Source organism: Zophobas morio, unplaced genomic scaffold, assembly GCF_036711695.1.
Source record: "Zophobas morio isolate AGI-343-1 ecotype UQ-CSIRO unplaced genomic scaffold, CSIRO_AGI_Zmor_V1 ptg000002l, whole genome shotgun sequence".
NCBI classification, from domain to species: Eukaryota; Metazoa; Arthropoda; class Insecta; order Coleoptera; family Tenebrionidae; genus Zophobas; species Zophobas morio.
Genome location: NW_026972107.1, coordinates 16,284,269 through 16,297,660, shown reverse-complemented (window position 1 = coordinate 16,297,660; position 13,392 = coordinate 16,284,269). Strand labels below are relative to the sequence as shown.

General features: G+C 35.8%; 1 protein-coding gene across 4 annotated transcripts in view; it reads left to right on the top strand.

The window, feature by feature from the left end:
- The first annotated feature begins 6,172 nt into the window (after positions 1 to 6,172).
- Positions 6,173 to 13,392, top strand: part of LOC135128998 (kinesin-like protein CG14535) — a 445,574-nt gene continuing 438,354 nt past the window's right edge. For 3 of the 4 annotated variants that reach the window (XM_064056098.1, XM_064056082.1, XM_064056105.1), the window contains exon 1: positions 8,547 to 8,795. The gene's annotated coding sequence lies outside the window, so the exon portion shown is untranslated. Of the gene's footprint in view, positions 6,231 to 8,546; positions 8,796 to 13,392 lie in introns of those variants that run through there. The other variant, XM_064056089.1, reaches the window with a different exon arrangement.

The following is a 13,392-nucleotide window of genomic DNA, read 5'->3' as shown; positions in this document are numbered from 1 at the left end:
GGAGCTTGATGGAGTTATAACAAGTTGTTATCCCCACGACACCGATAATTTCAAGAAACTGTATTTTTATATTTTATGTACTTTATTACTGTTTGTTATGTATGTATACAATAATTGTATAAAGTAAGCCTCTCGCCTCACTATCTAAATCTTTTTTTTATTATTGTCTCCATGTTTTTGAACAATGTGATTACATATTTGTAGTAAATTTTATTCGTGTTGATTACTAAGGAAATCCTTGATTCTGAACGACATCAAAGGTTTAAGACGACTGGACTGAAGTTTGAAACCCTCATACATTAGCAAATATCAAATCCATGAGAAATCTCCATACCGAAATTTTATTTCATTCTGAAAACTTCTCCAGCGAGAAAATTAAAAATGGCCTTTTGAGTCGTTGCTTTTATTCGTTCCAAAATAAACACACCCTGCAGATATTTCGGGATTACCAAAAGTTAAAATTAAAATATAGTTTCCCCGTGTTTTCATAAAATAAATGTAAAGCAAATAGTGATTATGTACTCAATCAACAGTGACATTGTTTCGACTGTTTATTGTTAATTTCAACCCCATGTGTCGAAAAAGTGGAATGAACTAATAAAAACACTGCAGCGTTATGCGAATATAAACGAGTATCGGAATATAGTGAACAGTGTTTTTTACAATACCGTCCCGTCTACCTCTGAATAAATCGTTGCCCGCCAAAATAATCCGCTTCGGCTGCGTAGTTTTTGTTGGTGGAGGGCTGAGATTAATAATCCTAAAAATCCACCGAGGAGAAGTGTATTAAAATATTCGGTATTTAACAAAAACTCTTTGGTACGCGTGCATTGAATGTGGAATACATCAGGGACACAAAAGAAGCGAAATAATAGGGGGCCACTGAACGCAAATTCTGCGATGTTCTTCAGGGGCGGCGAATGTGACGATGGTATTTTCAGTGTGCTTGTAAGATGAGTAATGTAGGTGTGCACATTTTTCAGCTTATGAAAATGGTTCTGAAATATAAACATTCATGAATGAATGAATAATACAGTGCTAGTTTTCTTCATGAGAGGCATATTTTATTTTACACCTCGGTAGCACTCAAAAGCATCCACATTATGAAAAGTGAGATTCAACATTAACGCGAAGGTGGAACTTAGCTTTTGCTACTGGGGATTGTAGTTTTAGGGTTTTTTTTAAAAAAGAACGGAATGCTTATTAAATGTGCAAAACTATTCAAAAGCTGCATTTTTAAACCATATTATAAGATTTATACCTAATTAACGTATGGAAGATTATTAAGGTATAAATCCAGAAGATTGCATAAAATGAAAAAAAAAACGGAAAAAGACATCAAAACCTACTTTTTCGTACTCAGGGGTCATGAAACGTCAAGAAAATATGAAAGTAGGAATTCGCCGGAGGAGCCCTATTACAACTGAATCTTTGCTAAAACCTTGTTAAACATTAACGTTGGTATCCAAAGTCGAAAATAAATTAGTGGAATCTGACGAATTAGTAGGTGAACAGAAAAAGAGACAGAAAAACTTCGCCTTTAGTGCGAATTGAAATGCAGACAGAAGTTACGTGAAGTGAATTCCAAACCTTTTTTATTCTATTTTAAACGGATAAAAAATAGACTAACTTCGACTTGGAACTGAAGTCCAAGACAAAATATGAGGTTTCAAGTTTCAAGTGTGTTTTCGAAAGACTTTATTAAGCACTAAAAGAAAGACAAGAAAAATCAGTTGTTGTCCACGATTGGTATTCAAAAAAGAAGACAATTGACGAAGAATCCTAAAAACAAGAATATTGTCTCGGAAAAGGATTATTGGATTGAGGGATCTGCGAAACAAGTCGGTTACCAAAAAGATTAGAAAGGAATAAACTAGAAGAATTATTTGAGAACCATTAGAAACAAAGACATTAAAATTTCAATGTAAAAGTGTGAAGTCAAAGAAATAATAAAATCATTATGAATCTCTGTTGTTAATGTGAGGGCACATGTAAACTGCGGCACAACTAATCCGCTAATCTTCTTCAGCCTATGTTGTAATTTTTTATACCGTGTGCAGTGCGGTGGATAATAAATAAATAAATGGTTTATTTTCTAGGTATAAATACTCAATTACAGAAAATTATACTTGAAGGTTAGTACAAGTACCAGGTATAGAATATATAATATATTATAAAACATAGAAGAAATTAAGATTCAAGGAATGCTTCAACATGCCACTTAATTCGAATAGAGCTCTCGAAATGTATATCACAAATGATTAAAGTTTGTAACGAAGCGAATTTTCGCGGACCGGAAACCGGGACGCGTACTGAGCTAGCCGGGGGTAAATTCGCGATCGCCGCAGCGGAAGAAGAAGGACTCTGCCTTGAAACCGTGAAGGCTCTGGAAGTGGTATGGCTGTTTTTCTAAAAAGTAAAAGTAAAAGTTGAAGTGCAGTTTGACCCTCCGGCAACCGTAAGTACCTTTTGCCGTGTAGCTGGTGGCAGAGAATAAACTCGTTGTATTGTAAAATATTCCTTGCCGTTTTATTTTATTGTCGTGTTTTCGCGGGCGCTCACCACCTGAGATCCGTATCTCCGGCATGAGAGCAACCCCGGCGCTCCTCCCGCCGCATAAGACTAGGTCGGCCAGACGTGTTTTTTTTTTAAATCAGCAACAAAAGTCAGCCCAAGGCTTGGCACTCAGGTACGCCGCCACCACACGTTATCGGCGAGATTCCAGACCGTGCGTCCCACCGGAATTTCGTCGCAAATTATTAGGTACACATACTGATCAACGCAGCCTTGGATAACAGGTTAGTTCTGCATGATTCACTATAAAAAAGATGACTTTGACGAACGTGATTTGTTCTGGGTACTAAAAATAGATCTTTTATAGCCCTGTGTAGTGAATGCGGTTGTTCCACAAACATGATATGCTGCATGATATCTGATGGACCTTGAGCGACGTGAATTTAAATCTTTACAATAGAAACGTGTATTCCAAACTTCGTTGACGATATGTTCCGTCAACAACAAAGCTTAGAAATTTCAAATACTTTCGTTGAACAGATTCTAGATGCTTAACATGTAGTTTGCACATTGGAAACCATATTCATGCGCAGTATTTAAGTCTGCTGCGAACTTATGCGAAGTATAAGACACTTAAAGCCTCGCTGTTTGTAAAGTCTCTGCAGTTGCGATATATAAAGTCGTATATCCTGAATGATTTGGCAATAACGTCCTTGATATGGTCAACAAAGGATAGATGTTTGTCGAACAGTACTCTTAAATCTTGTAAGCTGTCAACTCTACTGATCTCAGATGTTCCCAAGTAATAGATGTTAATTGTCTGGTAAAAGGCATGACAAAACACTTTTGACAGTTTAGAGCGAGTCGATTCAGTACACACCATTTGATTAACTCGTTAATATCTTTCAGGAGGGAGTAGCAATCTTCGATACAAGTAATTCTAGCATATATTTTTAAGTCGTCGGCGAACATCAGTTTATTGTTGATTAATACATTGGGCAAGTCGTTAATGAAAATTAAAAAAAGGAAGAGACCTAGGTTCAATCCCTGTGGAACGCCAGATGTATCGAAGTTTGGCATAGATGATTTTGGTAACGTACTGTTACGACACCCTTTGTGCCGACCGACCTATGCGCTGGTGGAGATGGGGTATACAAAAAAGACGGTAACTTACTTAAATCTAATGAAACAGGAAATACACTGGACGCGACACAGCGCCCTTCAATCACAGATTAATTACCAAACAACACCTTAGCACCTTAGCTTAACATGTACACAGTGGGTCGCACACAGCGCCCTTTTCGATACGAATTACCACCATACAGGTTGCTTCCTCCCTCCTTTGTAGGCAAGTCCTGCGGGAGGATTCGTGGGGGGGGAAAAATCTGGCACGGCGGTTCCTCTTGTTTTCGTGACGCCCCTTTGTCGGCTCAGTGGGACGAGTCGGGAGGTTTGGAGGCCTGAGGAATTCTTACAGTCTCCCCAATGGGGTTTTTCGTTCTTCTTCCAAAAGAAATGAGTAACACGCCACGTCGAGGAGGAAAAAAGTTGTAGAAAAAACAGAAAAGAAACCGAAAACTTGGCTGTCTGGTTCTATCGCTCACTCACTCGCACCCCCGGTGTAACTTTTCCGGGCTGTCGCTCCCCCAAAAGTTACAACCCCTTATTTTGTGCGTCCGCTGCCGACCGTTACTCGATTTCTGTTTTAACACGATCCCGTCGGACGAGTTGCGGAAATTCCCGATTAGGCGACCAATCGCGCTTTCCCTGCTCAAAACGCCACTCGTTCACCGCAGTCTCTCACTTGCGCCTGACTCGCTGTTATCTAGGCAACCCCTTATTTTCGAACCGTAACAGTACATACTGCTTACGTATAATCAACTAAGAAGAAAATAGTTGCAACATTGCAACTGGAAACCCATTTCTTCTTGGTCTTAGCACGTATGGATAAAACGACAAACAGGGCTAAGGGGATTTTCCCGACTTTGAAGCGATTCACAAACAAAAAATGGACAAATGCATTAAGGGTAATCTGAAATCTATCGACGCACGATCGTCTAATTTTGACCTACGGTATCTGAATATTGGGGCATGCACCTTCGCTTCGGCAGCAGCTGCAACAATGACCTCATGCTTTTTGCCTCTTGATGTTCAACTAACGGCAGTATCAAGAGGTCAGGCGATAAACTTTAAAAGTATGGACATTAGTAGTCTGGATCAAACTAAAGCAGAACTTAGAGAATCAATAAACAGTGAAGTTATTGACACATGGCAAGCCAGATGGACACTGTTGAATAAAGGCGAGACAACAAGTAGATTCTTTCCAAGGATGGCGGCGCTCAAAAACCCGATCCTGATAAGCCCCAGTTTAACACTAACTGGACATGGAAATTTCCAGTGCCACTTGCAGAGGAATGGCAAAGCACGGTGTCAGAAAGACAGAGAGGAAGACAATCCGATACATAAAATCTTCGCTTGCCCGAGCTTCGAAGCGCAGAGAGAGATCCTGGTGAGCCAACTCAGAGTATGGTCCTGCACACCCAACCGTGTAGGGAAATTGAAGTCTGAAGACTAGAGTAGGATAGCATAGATAGGATACTCAGATATACTCACTCAATGTCTAAATAGATAGATTAGTTTGTGCATGTGAACAACATCATGTAGTTTAAGTTAATAAGTAGAATAATTCCAAAATTGTATAAATAAGTAAATGTTGAGCATCCTTTAAAGAACTGGGCTTTGACGAAATATTTAGGACAAGAGTGAGCCTTCTAGGGATTCGCACTTGTTTTAGGGTAGTATAATGTACTAAACGAGTTATGAATAAAAGCCCTTCGGGGCATTATTTTTTAAAATATTTTTAATTTTTTTTGTCTTAGCACATCCGGATCTATGATGATTTCCGAAATAAAAAAAGATAATATTTCCAGTATTCACAAATATATTGCATTATAAATGTCAAGAAACAATTAATTTTACAACTTAATGCTTTTGAAAAAAATGACAAATCCTTTGTAAATATTTATACACTTTACAATCGAGTCCAATAACTAGGTACATACCTGCATCCCGCGGCCGTTTACATATACCTTTCTCTAAGATCCGCCGTACGATTGTTCGGTGAATAAAATCGGCGTGGGTAAAACTCAACAATTTAGTTCTTAGTAACTCGGATTTACACGACTAATTAAAGAGCGATTATGTACAAAAGAATTCCAGCACAACACTCACTGGGTTTTCTCGACACTAGTTGGACTCGACTTGCTAACTGAATTCAGCTCCTTGTTGTTTGGACAACATGCGGTCCTGCTCGAAACGCCTACGTCACCGCTTCCAGACTTCTCTGGAGTAGCCATTTGCGACTTCCGCTCCGGGCGATGAGTTACACTACATACTAGAAGAAACACATGCATACTAGAAGACCCATAGGCGGCGTATGGGTTTATTTCGTAACAATATAAATACATATCTTCTGTAAACCTTTTACCTTCTAATTTTTAAAAAACTTTAATTTCAGTTCAATATTCATTCTTTTGTGTTTGAAAAAATGTTCGATCATTGCATAATTAAACCCACAAAGTTCTTCCCGCGAATTTTCAAATTTTATTAAAAATTAATATTATCTATTAATGTCTGAAAAATTCCACTACATTTCCAGGTTTTTTGCGCCATCGTCGCTACGCCGAACTTTGGTCCGCTACGTCTGGCAACACTGGGTGAGTGAGTAGTTGTCTGTTTTCTTTTGTCGTGTTGCTGAACGCAGTTCAATTATACAATCTTCGATACAACGTGGTCACTGACCACGCTGCTTCTTATGGAGCTATATTTGACTCTGTCTGTTTTAAGCGAATTTTGGTATACGTTTGTTCACTCCCACTCCCACTCAAAGGAAATATTTTGCGTGAGGTCAATATTTAAATTGACCCAACAAACCGCGAACGACAATTGTTGTCTTGTTGATTTTTTTGTTCATAACTTGTCATGTATACGATTTGACAAATGTAATTTGGCCAAAAAATATTGTATTCAATTTTTATTTTTTATGGGTCATTTTTTAGGGGTCGTTGACCAATTGACCCCATGGACGAGCCGCCACTGTCGCACTTTACATCTAAGGATTAAAATATTTTCCCCGTCCGCCACAATTTACATTCGTCGACTTTAAGTTAATAGTTCTCGTTTTATACCGACGATGTTTTATTTGATGTGCAAATACGAGTACCTACCCAAGATTTTAACTGCATTCTTTTGAAGGATAAATGTTTTCTTTACTTTTACGTTTTGGCCCTAAAATATAATTTTGTACCTTCATTCAAATTGAAGCTGGCGTAATAGATACTAAAAAGCTTTATTTTCTGAGATAATTCTTCGGGGCTGAAGCTTCGTTGTGGAATATCAGCTTCTATTTTCTTTAGATATGAAAAAATATGTATTATATTATTCTTTTCAGTACTTATTAGTTGTAGTCTATTCGAAGAATAAGATTTTATCTACTTTAGTGCCACGACATGAATGCCGTATCTGTCTAATTTGTCGAACAAAACGCTGCGATTAGACAGTCGAAGATCCTCTTGAAACAGAAAAAATGCCATGCTCCAAATGCTGTAGGGTAAACTGGGTCCAGAATGTTTGTTTTAAAATAAAAAAATAGCCATTTCAACAGACGACCATGTTGTTCTTTATTAATTAAATTTTCTTTAATAAAAAATCATACACTTTTCATTCGTTTGACCCAGACAATTTTTCATTTAAGAAAAAAAATATTCTGAGAGGTTTCATTAACTTAGAGCAGATTTGCTGTGAGTGAAGGGTGAATACAGATATTTTCAAGTAGATCCCCCAATGTAGGGAACGATGATAGTTGACGAAGAATTGAGAAAGTTCTGGAATATTCTATCCAAGGGGGACAATTTGACAGTATATAACTAACTATTCCATCATCAAATAAATAATGCATCAAAGCAAAGTTCTCCACAAATTTTTGTGAGTTTTTCTGAAATCAATATTCAGTTAAACGTCTCCCAGCAAGAAGCTAAAAACTGCAAAAGTTATCGCGATTAAATGTAAAAGTCTAGAGAGAAAGTAAAGATCAAGAAGAAAGTAAAGACAAAAAACTGTTTCCAAGTAAGTTGAGTGTAAATGACTTAAAAAAACGATGGAGTTTTAGAAATAAACGGTACGAAAAAGGTAGACGTCGAAGTGGGACCAGGCAGCTGGTATTTCAGCAAGGCAGCTGAACATGGATTAGGCTATCATCGGTCACTGACTTAAGAAGAATATCGAAGTGGTCCCGTTTCAGAATTCAGGAAAGGGACCAATGCAAAAGAACGCTGGAAGTGCGTTGGGAACGATAGCTTTAAAAAAATTCTGGTGATCCCTAGCTTAAAAAAGGGAAGTACTCTAGAAAGGAACAATAAGTACTTTAAATAGAGCTCTCAAGAAGAGTCAGTTGCTGAAGTAGTCATGGCTGTGGGTGTCATAAATTGTGAAACATAAAATAATTAGAACAACTTTAAAATTTGTCTGATTCCACAGTACCATGAAAAATTTTGTATGTAACACGAGCGCAAAATGTAATAGGCGCGTTGGAGTTTTTCACACCTCAACTTTCGAATTCGCGCCTGATGCTTTATTTTCATTTTCGCTCTAGATGCATGAATAACTTATCTTAAAAACTGCTATCGTTTATGTTCTTCCGGTAAAATTACTGTGATTAAAGGAGATTTAAAAAATCTTGTACGTTCAACCAAGAGGTTAAAACTGTTTTGGTTTTGTTGTTACAAAACAAAACTACAGCCCTAACTCGTCTAGAAGCATAAAATTAAACTCGTTGGCGAACATAAAATAAAAAAGTGCGGAACGAAGATTAGAGGTTTTGTCGTAACCTAATGCCGAAAGAGCACTGCAGCAACAGCGTCCTAGGGTAGTCATTCCACGCTTGCCCCTTGAAGCGCCGCCCCTGTGTGTTGCCGGTGCACCTACGGGAGTCTGCCGGAGTTCCATTCCATGTGCCTCCGACCAGTAAACAATACGGTTGCGCCCTTTCGATACGCCGGTCGACGGAGCTCTTGCGGTGCGTTCGCTCTTCGCTCGAATTCAGAAGTCGCTTCTTGCACATGCGAGACATGTGTTACGGACGCGCATTTATCTCTCGTCAAGACTAATTGCTTAGCTAGTGATGTGATTTTTTTCAGCTTTAATAAATCCGTGTTTCGCTCCGGTGCCCGTTAATTGAGGAGAATTAGTGCAGGTGACGGAGGGTTAAATCTCCACAGGAAAAGGTAGCGTAAACTCATTAACTTTCATTAGGTGTGCGGACCATCATTTCGTGCCCTCAGGATCGTGGCCCATAAAATAATATACTCAAATCGGTGCTCGTAAATTAATTCAGATTAATTTATCTTGATTAGATGATTTGGGAAAATTGCATGTGGAAGTCTGGAAATTAATTCGCTTAATTAAGTAATGCGGCGTATTTTTTGTATTTGGGGGGAAGTTGGATTCAAATTAGATGAATATTTTCGAAGGTACGAGGAGATACAAATCAGTGGATAACATTGGTTTATCTTGATGGCAACGGATGTCAGACCTAAAAGGATTAAATGTTATGGAGTTCTGTATACGGCGGCAGTCGTAACAATTAAGAATGAAAACTTTATTCGCGCTGCGAAAGGGGACATTTTTATACTCTTTTTTTTTAATTTAGTTAATACATTGTTGCTTAGATTATATCTGCAAAATTAAATACATGCTCCAATCAAACTTAATGATTCTTATTTGCATTCGCAGTACTAATAGTACTTCCGGTGAATCATGTATTATCTGCATAAATTACAGACATTAAGTACGCACTCATTATGTTTCATTTGTCAATAATTCCGATTATTAAAATTCTTAATTGTTACAGAATTAATGAAATCTCCAGAATTAAAAAAGGCCTGTATTTAAGCTCGAAATTTACATTAAATGTTAAATACACAACAGGACTGGTCATGTTGCGTTCCCATCTGCTTATCCATATTTATGACCCATATTTACTGAAACCCCCAGAATTAACACTAATTAAATCATAATTGTATGAACAAAATCAAAAGTTATTTTTGTTACAAGCATTAAAGTTGTGATTTAGTCGAACAGGAAAAGCCACTTGGAAATGTAACACAATTTTGTCGCCGGTTTAAGGATGTTAAAAATGACGAGGCTCGTGCTAGAATCCATATGCTGCGATTCGGTTGTCAAAACTACATTCTATTGACTCTCAAAGAACTCAAAAAATTGACATTTTCGGACCGTAGCCAAAAAAGTATTTATTTAAATTTTCATATTAAAAAAAAGATTCTACTTTAACTAAATACACAGAAATATGTTAGTTATATAGTTTGTTGCGCCACAGTTTTTATTTGGCAGGTTTGTAAAGTCATCAATATTTGGTATTAGTTTTATTTTTTAATGAAATTTCTGTTGATCTTATAATAACATAGAGAAAAAATATACACACTTTTTGGTGTTAACATGTTTTTAGGGTTTGAAGTACCCAGCAAAATTATTACGTCTAAGTGGTTACGTCTAATCACTTATTTATAATGGTTTTTAGTCTTACTTGTTTCATTAATAAAGCACATAATTCAAGTAAAAGACTTGAGTAGTAATATCTGAGTATATGATGTCTTTATCAAAGCGAAAGCCCTAGTGTTAATTGGGATGAATTCCATCAAAAATTGCTTGCAGATTTTATTGACTTCCCTTTCAAAATTAATTAAAAGTTTCACACTACATAAATTTAGAGTAAATTGTATCGTTATTTTCAAATCAATAAAAAATATCAAATTAATGAGCTTGAATACGGCACGTCATATGTTGGAAGATGTATGTCAAACTACAAATGCGATTTTTTTTAATACTCTATCGTAAACTAGGACGTAATTAAGTCTTATTATTGCAGGCAACTCGCATTTGAGTTTCTCCGTACCATATTCCAACCATTATTACAGGTAGTATTTCATTTTCTATAAGTTCTACTGTAGTATGACTGAATTTCCACAACTTAACCTTCTAGACTTCGACTGTTCAGATTATAAACCGAGAACACTAAATACGGTGATTAAATTTTCAGGCAATAATGCTGTTGCACAATCTGGTATCTCCATTCTGAACCTAATTTACTTGTTAACGGGTTGAAGGCAATTTTGTTAAATATTTTGCAACAATGTTGAGTGGAATTTCATACCTACTCGTAAACTGGTATAAATGTAAAAATGCGGATATTTGTACTCTCATTTTTGCGCAATGTCGTCATTATTATTTGAGATAATCTAAACAAAAATGTGCCTCTTAAACGTATGATTAAACAAAAATGTAGTTTGATTGAGAGTTCCAATTAGGCGCGAATAATTTTAATTAGTAGTGTTTGATTAGTCACGTCACTATTGAGACATTATTTAGTCATAACTAGGAAATTTTGGTCTATAATTTTCACAACAAAAAATACATAATTGTAGTTATTAAGTTGAAAATGAATAGTTAATAGTTTTATCGTGTTTTAAAATCTGTTTTAGTGTTGAGTGATCGCATTTATAAACAGAAGTGTTACTTTTTTTTAATTTATTGAAATATGAATATAATAAATGTATGTCCAAGTAAGAAAATATGCAGTAACACATTAAAAATACCTTCTCGTTTACTTATAATAAAATACGTCGTAATTTCAAAGTGATATTTTTTGCAGTTGCTCGCCACATACTAGAAGGTGACTGTCAGCATACAATAATTTATTGATAAAACCATTAGCAAGCTTTGATTATTATGTCGAGATAACTGTAAGTGACTTTAGTAGTTATTATAACATTAAAGATAACTGAACTATAACGAGTGAATTTTTCAGTTGCTGTTTTATTGCAAATTGACTTGAAAAGAACATCTTAGACATTTATTTTATTGATTACAGAATTTAAAAGGCAATACCTGCTAGGAGCTTCAATACTTAGACGTGGCTTTCAAAGAAATTCTAACACAAAGTATTTTATTTTTATACCACATACCTAATTTTCCATTGCAACTAACTATGCCGAACTTTATTGATTAAAAGCATTTTCTGTTGGTATAATAGGCTTATCTCTCTTATAAAAATACCTCCCGTATTATTATATCATGTGAAAAGGAATATGTATTTCAGAATTTTTTTTTTGTTATTCCCGACTTTGTGTCCCCCAAGCAGATACGCTCATGTTACATATTTGCTTTACCGGAAGTTTATATTATATGTATATGTTTTGATACAAAAAAATATCAAAAGAGCTAAAATTTACAACAGGAGAGTGTTTAAGTCAAAAGTGCCAAGAAAAATCTTTTAACAAGAATGTGTCAACAACTGATTTGCTGTGTCAGTTTTGATTATGTAAAACTTTATCCATTTAACGGAACACACCCGACGAGCATTTTTGAATCATTGTGATTTAAAAGGCTCGGAGTTCATTCTTTTCCCCAACGTCCTCTTTTTATGTGTATTAGTATGAAAAATGCAAAATCCGGAAAATTATTTATTAGGTTATTCTCCGTTTAAATCTTGACGGCTGACGTAGTCCCATAACTGAGATTAAATTAGAAAAGCATATTGCATGTAAAAACGAAAAATCGACCGGTGATATTTTACTTCCACTAAATTAAAAATGTCGGTTTCACTTCCTTCCGTCCTACCAGTTTCTCTTGGGATTTTGCAAGTCGGGAAAATCATGAAATTGGAGTTGTTTATTTAATTACTGCATTTGGAGCTTTCGGAAGTTTTGGTTTTTTCATAACACAGTTATGCGGGATTCTTTTCCAGGCCATTACACCAAGAAAAAGATAAAATGGTGGATTTGTTCCGTTTTAGGTTTGACCTTTCGGATTTAAATGCACATGTGTTGGTGTTGGGTTTAATTATTGTGTAATATAAACACTCCAGACATTTAGTTGAGGCGAATTAAACCTGAACTGAAAGCTTTCTCGACTTCTCGCATCAACAAATACCGACGGTAGTAGACAACGAAAAATAAACATTTTGCTAATAATATTATGATTGGAATATCAAAGTGAAACGTCTGAATTGAATACCTAATAACTACTTCAATTAATGCTGGTATTTATTGATCGAGGGGTTTTATCTTTGACATGGATGAGAAATTCGTGTTTATTTAATTTAATTTGTTGACTTTTAACAAATTTGTTTAGATAATTGTAAAGTACCGCCGGAATTGTTAATTGTCAATATTATGAATCCTGAGTAGTCGATAATCATTATTGAGTTCGGGGATTGAAACTATAAAGTTTATTAGCACCGAATAATCTTTACGACGCTCTACGTCTTCCCTAAACGTTTCGACTAAACTCCCGAAGTGCTTTCTTTAGTAGTTACGCTAACAAGGAATTTGTTATGAAAGCAAAAATAATGGAATAAAGCACTTGACATTTATTTTTTTTTGCATAATGTTATTTTATTATTTTTTGAAATTATCGTATCAGTATCTAATTAAAGCCTGGAAAATGACATTAATTTTTTATCCGTAGAAGGATTCACATTCAAGTGATTATAGGGTTCTTCTTGTATTTATTTTACCATTCTAGAATTTGCTTTAAATTTTTTTGGTAACGTCATCAAAATGGGAATGAATTTTTAAATTTGTTGGATAATTTTGATTTTTACTTTCCGAGCAAAAAGCTAAGGAAGTATTGTATTTCAGTTCATCGGCCGACTGGCTACTTTAATGTTTTCTGGACATTTCATGACCCCTAGAGTATGAAAAAATAGGTCCCCGTTTCCGTCTGTTTATCCTATTGTTTTTGTTAGACTGTATTTCAGGGATAAGGGAAGTTCTGTCGAATTTTAACTTTCGACCAATATTT